Source organism: Protopterus annectens, chromosome 10.part0 (genome assembly GCF_019279795.1).
Source record: "Protopterus annectens isolate FY-2018-M chromosome 10.part0, PAN1.0, whole genome shotgun sequence".
NCBI classification, from domain to species: domain Eukaryota; kingdom Metazoa; phylum Chordata; order Ceratodontiformes; family Protopteridae; genus Protopterus; species Protopterus annectens.
The window spans coordinates 1,395,229,681-1,395,244,430 of NC_056744.1; the positions used below are offsets into that span (position 1 = coordinate 1,395,229,681).

At 38.7% G+C, this 14,750-nt stretch overlaps 1 protein-coding gene across 2 annotated transcripts in view; it reads right to left on the reverse strand.

The window, feature by feature from the left end:
- The window catches only part of ODF2L (outer dense fiber of sperm tails 2 like), a 2,421,058-nt gene that overhangs the window by 1,432,203 nt on the left and 974,105 nt on the right, over positions 1–14,750 (reverse strand). The gene's annotated exons all lie outside the window — the stretch shown is intronic.

Consider the following 14,750-nt stretch of genomic DNA (forward strand, 5'->3'; position numbering starts at 1 on the left):
ACGTTCTCTTAGTGGTCTAGATGTCTTTCCTATATAGAATGCGTCACACGAGATGCACTTAGCCATATAAACAACACACATACTATGACAACATGTTCTTGTTTTAAATTCATATCTAGCTCTTGTAACGGGATGGACAAAACTCATATCTGTATCTATGAATCTGCACTGATTACAATGACCACATGGGTGTGTATTATAATCGTCCCCAATAGGATCAGCCTTACCTAGGAAAGACCTATAACACAACCTACGTCTCAGATTGGGTTTGTTCTTATAAACAAATTTGGGATGCTGACCTACTATCCCATTTATTTCCTCATCAAGGGTAAGGACGTCCCAATACCTCAATATAATACCTTCTAATTCTTTCACATCCCTAGTAAAAAATAATGGGAGTCTGAGTTCATCTTTCAATGTCACCACATTACCCACATCTTGCTCATCCCTTTCAGAAAAATATGGCTGTGCCCTATTACTTCTCAAGTTTTGGACTGTTTCTATACCCCGATCTATATCTATCTCTGAATAACATCTATCTAAAAACTTTCTTTTCAGGTCAGAGATCTCTTGTGTATACCCTAAAGTTGTCGGGTTGAGTCTTGAGGCTCTCATTAATTGTCCCTTTAAAACATTATTAAAAACAAACCTAGGGTGTATACTGTGTCGATGTAACATCGTATTTCTATAACAAGATTTCCTATATATACATGTGTTCAAAAGAACATTACCCAACCTAGTCAAACTAACATCTAGGTATGATATATTATCAACTGAATAATTTAATGTAAACTTAAGAAAGGCGGTCAATTCATTCATAATATTAACAAATTCCAGTAGTGATGACTCATTACCCTTCCAAACCATAAACAGGTCAACAAACCTTCGGTAGAAACCGATGTTTGTACGAAATGTCTCAGTAGGGAATAACAATTCCTGCTCCCAGTCAGCCATGACCAAGTTGGCATAGCTATTGGCACAAGAAGTGCCCATAGCTACGCCATCTTTTTGTATATACACCACTTCACCGAAAACAAAGATATTATTCTGAAGTATAATCTCAAGAAATAAGGCAATCAAATCCACAACCTTATCATCTAAACCAGTCCGCGCTTTCAGATATCTTTGTACTCTAAATACACCTTCCTCATTAGGTATAACAGTGAAAAGACTCACTACATCCAGTGTTACTAAGATATAGTGTTCATTATCATCCAGTGTCTTAACATACTCATACAAATCCACTAGAAACTGTTTACTATCCTTCAAGGTAAATGGGTTATCATCTACTATTGGCCTTAAGTAATGCTCTATATATACAGAAAATGGTTCCGTCACCCACCCTTGCCCCGCCACAATTGGTCGCATAGGAGGTTTCTCTAGTGACTTATGGACCTTGGGTAGACCTTGGATACTCGGAATAAGAGGATTATGGACTTTCAAGTACTTAAAAAGTGTCCCAGAGATAATTAGATAATTTCACTCTTAAGTAAATCTTAAGTATATATATATATATATATATATATATATATATATATATATATATACATACACACTCACACACACACACAGATATATATATATATATATATATATATATATATATATATAAAAAGCAGAGTAAGAGTGTGTGTGTGTGTGTGTGTGTGTGTGTGTGTGTGTGTGTGTGTGTGTGTGTGTGTGTGTGTGTGTGTGTGTGTGTATCTGACTGCAAATCAATAGCAATATAATAATTCACAAAGGCAAATTTATTTTTTTTCTTTCTAGAAGTAGTGTATGTATATCTGATGGGGAACTCAGAAACTCTGCTCCTTTACAGAACAGCATATTTTTTTCTGTAAAACAAGGCCTGAAATACTTCAGAAATCTACGTAAGGCATAAGGCCTTTCATTTGGTTTGAATGATGTTCAGTTTGACAGTGACTAAAATCTGTAGTCTAAACAAACAGGGTATTTCTACAAGCATTTAATACATGCCATAAGCTTGCCTTTTTATTCAGTGGTTTTGGTATATATGGGGCTAGAGAACATTTTCTCTGAAATAACTTCAGATACAAAAACAGGATGAGTTATTAAGAAAACTCAGTGATGAAAACGTACCTCTGGTCCAATACACATGACTGCTTGCAGTTCTGGTATTCTCTGTGGAGACATTACAGTTTCATTGGTTAACAGTTAAGTACTTGGTTAGCTGCCCTTGCACGCCATTTTAAGCCTAGCCAATTTTCCTTCTGATTCTTGAATTAACCCATCTTATTTGGATAGAAATTGGCCTTGCCCATCCCATGGTTGATAATTATATATTACACCTAATGAGAAAAAACGGGATCATACCACAGATAATTTGAGGGGACTCATGCTATAACTGCTTGGCATTTGGTTTACGATAATGTTTGGGTGGACTTATGGCGTATTGAAATTACAATTCAATTAGCAAAAACAAAATGAAATCTTTCGAAAACGGTAGGTGCAAACTACATAGGAAAAAAATCAGAAATGTGTGAACAATACATAAAGGGGAAGAATGAGTTTTAAATTAAGGCAGGACTTAAATGAGCTATGCAATGCTTTACTGAAAATGATTGGGTAGATTATAAGTGTTATATAATGTTTGCAACTGGAAGTGTGTCAGTATGGTTTGTGACATAAAATGCTTGCAACCAGGATTGTGTCAGTGTGGATTGTTTTTATTTATATAAATGTATGATATGATTGCCTATGATGGAAGTTTGGAAGCGATGATTTAATAAAGATTTTTTTTGTTTAAAAAAATGACAGTAATTGAATAATGTAATATTGCTTAGGTAATAATATATATAGCAATATATGCGAAAAGCAATGTCTGTAAATGTGAACTTGTTAATACAATTTAATTGCTTTTACATAATTGTAAATTTGCCTATGTCACAAATGATAATTTAATAAAGTTGTTTAAAAATTATAACACATCTAGCCTGGAAACTTTCTGCCTCCAGTAAATTAATCATAAAACTCAGTAATTTAATATTAAAATCAGTGCAAGCAGCATCATAAAATCAATATTAAGCAATTTTATCTAAGGTCTTTTAGTCTGGTGAGTAGTTTTAGGGGACAGACTTTGCAAAATGAAAGTGTGTGCTTACTGTAAATGTCAAACAGGTAGAGGGAGGAAATTTTCTTGTCAAGTTATCATAAGGGGCAGGCAACAATAGATACACTGTGTTTAAGACTCCAACAGGATGGATGTCTCAGCAGAGCCACAAGAATAATTAAAGACCCTACTTACAGACTGTTCCTGCATCTATCATCTGGAAAGTGCTTCCAAAACATATGTTGCAAACTACTCGATTCAGGAACAGGTTCTTCCCTAATGTCATCAGGTTGCTGTCCTCAACTACACTCCATGATGGCCATCTGGGTTAGTAGAAATTGTAGAAGCTTGTCTCAGCTGTGCTTTAACCTGGTTACCAATCTCATCTAATACTTGGTGCAATATTCACCATGACTGTAACTTACAAGCCGTCTAGGCAGTAGCAATGCAGTAACATATCTCTTCTTTCAGTGCAATACATGTTGCAAATTCGTAAATTAACCGTAGTGCAATACTCTAAGGTCCATAGTGCAATACTCTAATGTTCACAGTGCAATACTCAAATGTCCCTTTCTGTGCAAGGATCAATCCAATAAGTATCTGGGCAATACTAAAGTCTCATGCAAGTAAGTGTTCACTGCGAAAAGTGTTAAAATGTATTTCTAATTATGTGCAGTATTAGTCTGTCTACCTGCATGTCCATGATGTAATAGCTAGGTGTTACATGTGTAAATGTATGTCCAAATAGTCTGTATATTGTCTGCACATAGAGTCCAGAGACACAGAATTTCATTCAATTTTTGCACTTGTGTGATTTCTGAATCACAATAAAGTTTACTTTGAAGGCAAAAACAACTGGAGTCTTAGCTCTAAGTTGACTGGCCTGGAACTACCTTATTGCAAACACTAGCCTGAGATACTCTCACTACATAGCAATAAAAACTAGGGTTTAATAGCAACAGTTAGATCACTTTAATAGCAAAGTCCATTGAAGCTATATACTGGAACTACTAATATAGGTTTAAAGACCTTAGCTAAAGCAGGCACAAACTGTTGAAATTATTTAAAACATATCAAAAAATGAAAAAAACAATTCTTTCCTTCTGTATATAGTTACTGTCACATTAACAGTTTATCATGTTTCATAATTAATGAGTTATTGGTTCATAATACAAGTTGTGAAGGATGCCCATTGTAATTAGAGTTAGCCTGGCTAGCTTAAGAAGTGGTGTTTCGTATAACAGCCAGGTTAAGCTTAAGAAGTGGTGTTTCGTATAACAGCCAGGTTACTTACACCTGGATAGTCATAGCTGAAGGGTCCCTCTCAAAAAAAAAAAATACGGCAAATAAAGATGCTAAAACAGAAGGGTAATGATACTCTGCTACTACAAACATCTTTGCCGAAGACAAAACCAATCCTGAAGCAAATAAGGAACACAAATACTCTTGCATTAGAAAGTGTGGCAAAAATGGAATTCACAGTATCTGGAGTCTACAATAAAAGCTTCTACCATCTGCAATAAAAACACCAATAAGGTATTGTTAAGAATCAAGGTTCAATAATCCACACTGCAAGTGTCAATGATGTTAGGATAGAATGAAGAAATAATGGACGGATACTCATGCTACTGGTTATATGCAAAAAAGGTCCTCTCTTCAGTGAGTAAATGTTTGTGATTTTTTTTTCTTCTGAAAGCCCCAACTTAAGGTAATTCTGAAACTTTTGTTGCTCTCACATTCAGAGATACATGATCCTCTTTGGGGCATATGTCATAACCTCTGAGATGGGGCTAAAAGTGCACTATTTAGTCTCTATAGTCTCCAGTTTGACAAAGATCAGTGCGTACAAGATGAAAGGCATAAAAACACTCAAAATTTAAAATTAAGACACTTGCCATATTTAGAGGAGAATCTATCTACTGATACTGAGTAAAGAAGTAATCAAAACAAAGGGAAACAGGAGGAAGATAAAAAGCACTCCCTACAAAGAGTCTTATTGCTGATAAGCTGACACAGTGAATAAATTATCTGCTACTTCTGTTTCTGAAGAGCTTCTACAGTGGGTAATGCCTGGGCAGGAGCACACATGCAGAAAGCAAATCTTTCTAGGTCCAGAACTAGAGAAAGATCAAAAGATAAAGAGTTCAAAAAGACAAATTCAGAAGCACTGAGGTGCCAAAAGCCTCCTAACTTTTAGAATCATGACCCATACAATACCCACTTAAGGTATGACCATTTGCCAGGTATTTGCTTCACAAAAGTCCACAATGGATATACTCTTGAAACGGGCATTGGGAGCAATCTTACCATTTGGTGGAATGGATTTTGGTAACAGCACTTTTTGGCACTTTAAATACTTGAATATGGTTTGTTTAGTCTCTGCAAGCCCCTTATCACCTGGGGCAAACAACATATCAAATGAGCCCACCTTCATGATGCTATGCACCCTCTTCAGGTAAACCCCTAGATGACGGTGCAAAGCAAAGATGTTAAGGGTTCTCGCTCTCCGAGTCCCTGGATTCTGCCATCAAAATGAAAATGAAGATGAATCAATTTGTATAAAAATGTGTCTGCATCACTTACTAGATCAAAAAAAAGACTTGTAAGTTCATAAGTTCTAATAACCAGTGTTTAGACCCTAAGACCATCTAAAAATCATGGACTTTTTAAAGAATGGATTAAAAGCGTCACTGCCCATCCAGGTATCCAAATTATATTTAAACATTGACAATAATGTAGAGAGAATTATTTTTAGAAGTAATTTATTCCAAATTCTAGGAAAAGCTTGGGTGACAACATTATTTCTCCTAACTCTTTTGTTTAGATCTATACAAAAAATTAAGTTATGTCTTGGATTAGCAGAGTTAGAATATAAATCAATATTTAATAAACCATGAATTATTTTGTAGCTAATGCTAGACAGGTTACTATAACTTTATTGTAAAAATGTCAATAATGTATCATAAACAGTTTAAGTCTGGTGCATCTATCCATTATTTAGCATTACAGATTAATCGACTCCTCTTTGTGACATGTCTACAGACAGACTCAATTTTTTAAAGAGGAGCACTAGAATTACTACAGAAAATTATATTTCAATACTTGCCTTATACAGGTTGTATACATCATAACCATGTTTAACTCATCATCTGTTCTAAAGCTTTGCACCTTATATTGTTACAGGGTATCTAAAGACAAACTATTAGTTATAGTTATTATTAAATCTTTATATTCATGTGCCTCTTTCAAGACTGACCCATCAGGAATACAGTAAATTATTTTCTTAAAGATACGATTCCCTCCAAAAATATTCAGGCATTTGGGTTTACTAAAATACAAACATATGCTTGATGCCCACGAAGAAATGTCTGCAGATATTTATTTATTGTTTTATAATCATGTTGCATAACTACCAAAATGCCAGTCCTCATAGGGAAGGTTAAAACATTAAACAATTAATGGCCCAAGACAGAGTCCTGGGGCACTCCAGTGGCAACATGTAGAAATTTTTGAATTAACAGCTCAGATAGTTACATACTCATGTCTCCAATTACCCAGTGTGAAATCCAATAAATCAGATAGGCATTAAACATGTATTTCAACATGACATTTATAATTATATAATGTAACAATGCATCAAAGGATTTAGTGAGATCTAAACACATTAACCCTACATAAGAGTCCCATGTCAAGGAAAGTACAGTTTTGTACCTACCATAAATGTAGATGTCCGATAGATATGCAACTACAGTCATAACATATTGGTTGTCCTGCCTCAGGCAGCCCTCGGTCGGCTGGATTCCAAAGTCTGGGTCCGGCATCGGCTGGTGTCGCCTCCTCTCCGACGTCAGAACGGCTGGAGTATAAAGGCATCGGCCGATGCCATCTTCTTCAGTGTTTCTTGCCCCAGATGCCAGGTGCCCTCCTAGGAAGGCTAAATTTGGTGAATGGATAAACAATTCCAGACATGCACAACAGTAATAAACAGATACACCATAGGAGATACCCCCAGCTAATAGGAATAGGGGTAGTGGACCCATAAAGAAGGTTGCAGAGGGGTAGGAGGGTGGGAAAATCTGACTGCAGTTGCATATCTATCGGACATCTACATTTATGGCAGGTACAAAACTGTACTATGTCCTTCATGAATGCAACTGCAGTCATAACATATGGGTTGAATACCATAGCCAAGCTGGGGGTGGTTGGAACTAAGAAAGTGATGGTGTAGCTAAAATGCCCTGCAGGACTGCCGAAGCAAAGCCTGCTCGGGATCTGGAGTATAAAGGCAGGTTGTAGTGCTTGGTAAATGTATGCACGGAGCTCCATGTAGCAGCCTCTATAATGTCCTTTGTAGCCACTCCTCTTAGGAAAGCTGTGGATGTGGCTATAGCTCTGGTGGAATGTGGCCTAATATTGGCTGGCACACTTTTTCCATGAAAAGAATAGCAGAATCTGATGCAGTGTCCAATCCATTTGGAAATTGTTTGTTTGGAGATTGCTTTTCCTTGTACTCCAGCAGCATAGGCTACAAGCAGTTGGTAAGACTTTCTGGTGGCCTTAGTTCTGTCCAAGTAGTAGCGTAGTTGCCTGTGTATGTCCAAAGTATGCAGCAGTGCTTCCCCCCTGTTTTGAGGATTGGGGAAGAAAGTAGGCAGGTGAATGGCTTGATTTAGAGACACCCTGGAAATTACTTTTGGCATGAATGAAGGATTGGTTCTTAGAGAGACTCTGTCCTGATAAAAAATGAGAAAAGGAGGTACTGCCATGAGTGCCTGTATCTCCGAGACTCTTCTTGCTGATGTGATTGCCAATAGGAAAACCGTTTTCCATGAGAGAAATTGCATTTCTGAAGTTGCTGCTGGTTCAAAGGGAGGAAGAGTTAATTTTTCCAAGATGAAATTGAGGTCCCATGCAGGTACTGGCGGTTTCCTGGGAGGTTTGATATTCTTTATCCCTCTTAGGAACTGTCTTAGCAAAGGATGCGAAAACACAGGTGGATCACAATTGTATTTTGCTGAGATTGCTGAGGCATGAATCTTTATGGAAGAATATGAGAGACCAGTATGAAACATTTCTGCCAAGTATTCCAATATCTGAGGTATACTCAATACTGTTGTATCCTGACCCCTGTTAGCATTCCAGATGATGAATCTCTTCCACTTGGCTGAATAGGTTTTTCTGGTGGAAGGTCTGCATGCTTCCAGTAAGATCTCTTGAACTTTTTTGGAAAGAGAGATATCGGAAGGAGTTATGGTAACCTCCAGGCTGTCAGATGCAATGTTTTCAGGTTTTGATGAACAGTCCTGTAATTGTGTTGTGTTAGAAGCAGAGGCCATAGGGGCAGAGGCCACGGTTTGGTCCGAGTTATGCTCAACAGCAATGGGTACCAGTGCTGCCTTGGCCAGTCTGGAGCTATCAAAATGCCTGTTGGTTGTTCTGCTTTGATCTTCAGTATCACCTTGGTCAGCAGTGGTAGAGGAGGGAATGCATAAATTGTTAGGGAATTCCAGCTGAAGGAGAGAGCATCCGTTTTCCAGGCTAGAGGATGGTGGGTCCTTGTACAGAACTTTTCCAGGTGATGAGATTTGTTGAAGGACATGCCTTTGTTTAACTGACTTGATTGAGCCCACCACAAAAATTCTCTTTGTAGATATGGAATGAGTGGGATTACGTCCTCTAGGCTTTGGCTGTGTTGGGACCATAAGCTTTTTAAGTACCACTGCAGCTTTCTCATATGAAGTCTTGCCAAAGGTATCAGAAGAATGCAAGATGCCATGAACCCCAGGGCCTGCAGGATTTTCCTTGCAGTCAGCTGGGAGAGCTTTGCTAGGCCTTTGAAGTACTCTGGTAACTGCTGTTGTTTTTCCTCTGTGAGATAAGCCATTTGTGTTTTTGTGTCCAGTTTGGCTCCTAGGAAAATAATCTGTTGGGATGGTAGAAGTCTTGATTTCTGAATGTTGACTGTGTATCCCAAGGCCTGTAGTAATTGAATGACATAGTCCAAGTTTGCTATCAAGGTTTGTTTGTTGTCTGCTTGTATGAGGCAGTCGTCCAGGTAGGGGTATATTTGAATCCCCTGGAGTTTGCAGTGTGCCACTACTGATGCCAGGCATTTCATGAACACTCTGGGCGCAGTAGATAAGCCAAAGGGCAATGCTGAGAATTGATAATGCTCTGACCCTGCAAGAAATCTGAGGTATCTTCTGCAGCTTTGTCTGATTGGGACATGCAGGTACGCCTCCTTGAGGTCCAGAGTGACCAGCCAAGACCCCTTGCCCAGCATGGGAAGGAGTTGCTGCAAAGTCAGCATTTTTAACTTTGGCACAATGAGATAAGTATTTAGAGTAGACAAGTCCAGTATAGGCCTCCATTTGTTTTCCTTTCTTGGAACAAGGAACAGTCTTGAATAAAATCCCTGGCCTTGTTCCTGTGGAGGGACCTTTTCTATTGCTTTTATATTTAACAGCCTTGAAACTTGAATGAGTGCCTCTGCCCTTTGATGAAGTGGCAGGTTTGGCATGCCTTGTCTTATTGGTAAAGTATGGAAGTGGAATCTGTAACCTTTGTCTATTAAATCCAGAATCCATTTGTCCTTGGTTAAGATATGCCAGTTTTTTGAGAATAAGGATAATTTTCCGCCCAAAGGTGCTTCTCTTTGAACCTTTGTAGGCAGTATGAAAAGTCGTTGTCCTTGTTGTTGTCCTGGACTGCCTGCGCCACTTCTTTGATTTGGTGGTTGCCATTGGCGGCCCCTGTAGGAGCCTCGGTATTGCCCTCTACCTCGGGCATGCTTGTTTTTCCCCTTTGAAACTTGTCAGTGTCTGCAAAGGACCAATTCTTTGAAGGCCAATTCCTGCTGAATCTGGGTGGCTGAACCTGGAGGAAATCTTTGACTGTCTGTACTGATTTAGCTTTTTCCTCAATGGACTTCAACACATCTTGTGCATTAGCACCAAAAATCTTCTGTTTTTCCAGAGGTGCATCAAGTAACTTTACTTTAACATGGTCTGGCAGTGGCTGTTCTTTTAACCAAGCATGTCTACGTATAACAGCCTCAGTCATAGCTGCCCTATATGAAGCCTCCAATGCATCATAACCACACTGAAGAAAATGATTGCTAACCTGCTGAGTGTTATGTACTAGATCCTGCAATGCCTTTCTATCAATAGGCTCAGGAGAGGCTAGCTTTTTCTGTAAATCATCTAGTAAAAAAATCTTGGTACTGAAACATATGAAAAAGGCAGTTAAGTGACCTCATGGCCAGGGTGGTAGAGGTATAAACTTTTTTACCCCATCTCTCCAGGGACCTAGCTTCCCTATCCGCTGGAAGTGGATTCTTGGCTGTGGAAGTAGCCACTCCCTTGGGGCCCTGTGAAATAGTTTCTAGATCCACAGAATGGGCCTTAAAGAGATGTTTGTGGGTGTCAGGGACCCTATAATATCTGTCTGGCTTGACAGGAGCAGGAGGGAGAGAATCAAGGTTAGCACTGGAGTCAGAGAAAAAATCATCCAGGACATCCATAACTGGAGGGATAGCTAAAGGTCTGTGCTGGGGTAGCTTGAGGAAGGTACGTAGTCTTTTCCTGGAATCAGAGAATTCCTGACCCTGCCATTTAAAATGCTCCCTCATAGAGTGTAGGACTTCACCGAACGAAAAATCCTCTGGAGGAGAGGCAGAGGGAATTGATTCCTTAGCATCAGAGTCCTCATAGGCCTGGAAGGATTCTTCTTGGGTATCTGAATGCTCAGAATCCCCAGAGGCTTCATCTGAAGAGAGGTTGTCGGCCTGCTCAGGTCTGGGCCTTTTCTCTGCAGGCGGCTGAGAACCTCTGTCTGGATGAGGGTGAGACCCCCTGATAAGAGAAATAAGATCTGCAGCAAGAGACATGATCTGTTTATCAGAAGAAGGGGCCTGGGCAGTAGGTTTAGGATGGGCCTTGGCCTGGCTGGCGGCCTTAGCATGTGCAAAGGCCTTGATGGACATGGATACAGGAGGCCTAGCTGCCCCACGTGCCAGAGTAACCTTGTCCACAGGAATGGTGTCGGGTAGATCCAGAACTTCGGTTTCTGGAGGAAAATCAACAACCGGCACCGGTGTAGACTCCGAGACCGTAGGACAAGTTAACGCTGTGTCGTTGGCCTGGAGCGGTTGAATTACCACTTCCAAAGGGACCGAAGCACTCGCAGAGGGTTTAGGAGGAGTATCGGTGGAGGACGCGGGCCGAGGATGTCGGTCCCGGTCCTTTCGTTTTTTTGGTAGATTGAGTTGTCGGTTGTTCCGACGGCATGATATAAGCGAAAGATTCGCCGAAAAAGTCTTCGGCAAATTCTGCCCGGCGCCTGAGAGTGCGCTTATTAAAGCAAGCACAGGCCGAGACGTCGTGGTCTGGGCCCAGGCAAGGGAGGCAATAAGAATGGAAGTCCTTATGAGGTATTTGTTTACCACAAGACAAACAATTATTAACTTTCTCAATTTGTTCTGACATTGGCTGAGGCAAGAAAAAATGTTCCCCAATGGGGTACTTAGCTTTTAGATGACTTCGGTACTGAAAACACAGGAGCTGACCGACCGGCACTTGCGAACTGCTTTTGCTTCGGGCACCGCGCGGCAAGAAAGACTGAAGAAGATGGCGTCAGCCGATGCCTTTATAGTCCAGCCGTTCTGACGTCGGAGAGGAGGCGACACCAGCTGACGCCGGACCCAGACTTTGGAATCCGGCCGACCGAGGGCTGCCTGAGGCAGGACAACCCATATGTTATGACTGCAGTTGCATTCTTGAAGGACATCATGGGGATCTTCATCATAAAGCTAGACTAATTTAGTAAGTGCAAATCTTCTGGCAGTAAACCACTGCTTGTGAATATTTGTATTGGTTTGGCTATAATTACGGTTGGTAAAAGGGTAACAAAGACATCTTTTAAAAGTTTTACTTAATGATGTCACACTAATAGGTCTATAGCTGTAAATTACTTGCTTGTTGCCTTTTTTTGTAAATGGTTTAATTCAGGATTTTTTTCCATGAGTGAGGTACATAACCTTTTTCAAAGTGCCATTGAAAATCATACACAAAATTGGACTCGAGATGTCTTTAATATTGGTAATCAGAATGGCTGGAATATTATCCAAACCCATGGAAGTTTATTTCCCAGTTTTAGAAAGAGATTTATCAATTATCTTAGCTGAAACTGCTGGGCAGATGAGCATCCAATGGGAATAACACACTGTATATTACAGACAAAAGTTGACAGATTTAAATTTGAAGCACTTATTAAATTCCTCAGCAGTTTCTTTGGGAGCGTGTATTACTCTACCACTGATGATGATTGAGTTTATGTATTTACAGCTGTGGGTTTAACCATTATTGTATTGGTAGAACTGAGTGATACTTTGATTCATTGTAGCTTTTCTCCCTGATCAAGGATGCTTTGTTTTTTTTGTTTTTTTAATTATGTCACTTGGATTTATTCCTTTTTATACTATATGTTTTGTATAAATTAAATGTTTATTGTTTTTTTCTTACAAAGAAAAGTCAATTTTCTTGTCCAGCCATAAGGGAGTCTAGCCCTAATTGAACTACATGGATTAAAATTAAAAGTTGCCTGACAGGAGTGTGGCAGGGTATTCTCTATAACAGATACACTATTAGAGATTTGGATGTAGTTTAATAATTGATAATCATCTTTAATACATAAAGACATTATATTACAATGAAAAGTTATACCAAAAATCAAGGAAATTTGATCAGTGGAATCTAAGGCAGGACGAGTCGCAACATTGTTAATCAGTACTTCACAATTAGTAATAATTACATCTAGAACATTCTTGTCATAAACTGGTTCAGTAATTAAAAGAGAAGCCCTGAAATGATAGCAAGTCTAAAAAAAAATCATGTTCGATGACTGATTTGGAATGGAAACTAGTCCAGATCACATTGTGATAATCTGCCCATAAAAATAACTTGCTTGTGCTGAAAATGTTGTGTTACATGAGACATACATTCACGATGACTGAGAATATCTATACAGGACTTCTTGTACATCAATATTATTCTAATGGAATCATCTATACTAAGTTCAAAGATGTCAACTACAATAGTTTCCAGTAAGCTGTTACTAGAAATGCTAGAGAAAATGGAATATTTTTTTAAACACCTTCATTAAATTATCACTTAAGACAGGCAAACATACATTACTATACCATTGGCAGAAGGACTGTATAATGAAAGGTAAATAATGTGGCAAGACTGTTGCACGGGGATTGTGCAAACATTATAATATTGAAGAGGCTGAAAAATATTGGAAACATGAGCCACAACGCATTATAGAAAATGATGAATTTTATATCACATGGGATCATCCATTAGCAACAGTTCAAAAAAATAGATGTGAGAAAACCAGATATAGTAGTCCATGAAAAGAAGACAAAAGTAGCACTGATCACTGAAATTGCTACACTCAGTGACTACAGTGTCTTACGTACAAAGAGACACAAAGCTGTAAAATACCAGGATTCGTAGGCAGAAACAAGGGCAATGTGGAAGAAGGATACCTAGACAGATCCAATAGTAGTAGAAGCGATGCGTCTTATAAAAAATAATTTACAATCATACTTAGAAATGCTACCGATACATGTAACTGTATGAATTGCAGGAGTCATTACTGGGAACATTTCATGTGCAGCGAAGAGCACTTCTGGCTAACATCAAAGACTGAAACAATACTGATTTTATGCACTTTAATCATTCTTTGACTTAGGAATAAGGTCCATTCCTGTCATGGTATTAGAAACCCAAAAGACTTGGAGAAATGTAAAAAAAAGCTAGAAAACAAGCAATATTGACTTTTTTCATTTACATACACTATACATCATGCATCTTTTTTTCTTCTTAATTATCATCAGTCCAATGTTACATAAATTGCTTGACTCCTGCCTTCTCTTAAACCTCACTCCTCCTCCTCATCATGAACATTATTCTGCAAGTAGTGTTACCAAAATATCCATTTATTTCATTGTCATTTGTGACTTCCCTTTTCTAAAGATACTGTTTCCAGGTCTTTTATCTGTTTTACAATATTCAATACTTCAAGGGGAGTTGGTTGAGACTTTTGTTTCCATTTTTCTACTAAAAGATATTTTGGAAACCATCAGAATTAAACTAAATAAGGCCTTACTATGTCTAGGCAATTCAGATCATGTGTCCCAGCTCAAAAAAATCATCCTTACTTATCATCATTTACTGACTCAATACATCTGCCAGAGCTCTCAGCAGAGAATTTCTAAAGTCTGCCAACTCATTGCACTCCTAAAACATATATTCCCAGTTACCTCTTTCTTCTCCAACACAACTCTAACATTTGCTATCTACCCGAGAAAAAAAATCTTTGAAGCATGTTTGGGCTATAAACATACCTATGCAAACACTTCCAAGAAAAGATTCTTAACCTTGTGGACTTTTGTTACATAGTGGGGAGCCATACACTTGTCCTCCTATTGTTCTCTTGTAAATTGCTTTTCCAATCTGCTTTGACTGATTCTTATAGTTATCATACAATATTTTGTATGCCCTACTAATTCCTTTTTTAATGACCACTTCTGTTTTAGATTGGACTCAAAACAGCAATACAGCAGGTGTTTCACATAAGATTTCCCTATCCCTTTCTCTTTGCCTATACTTGGATA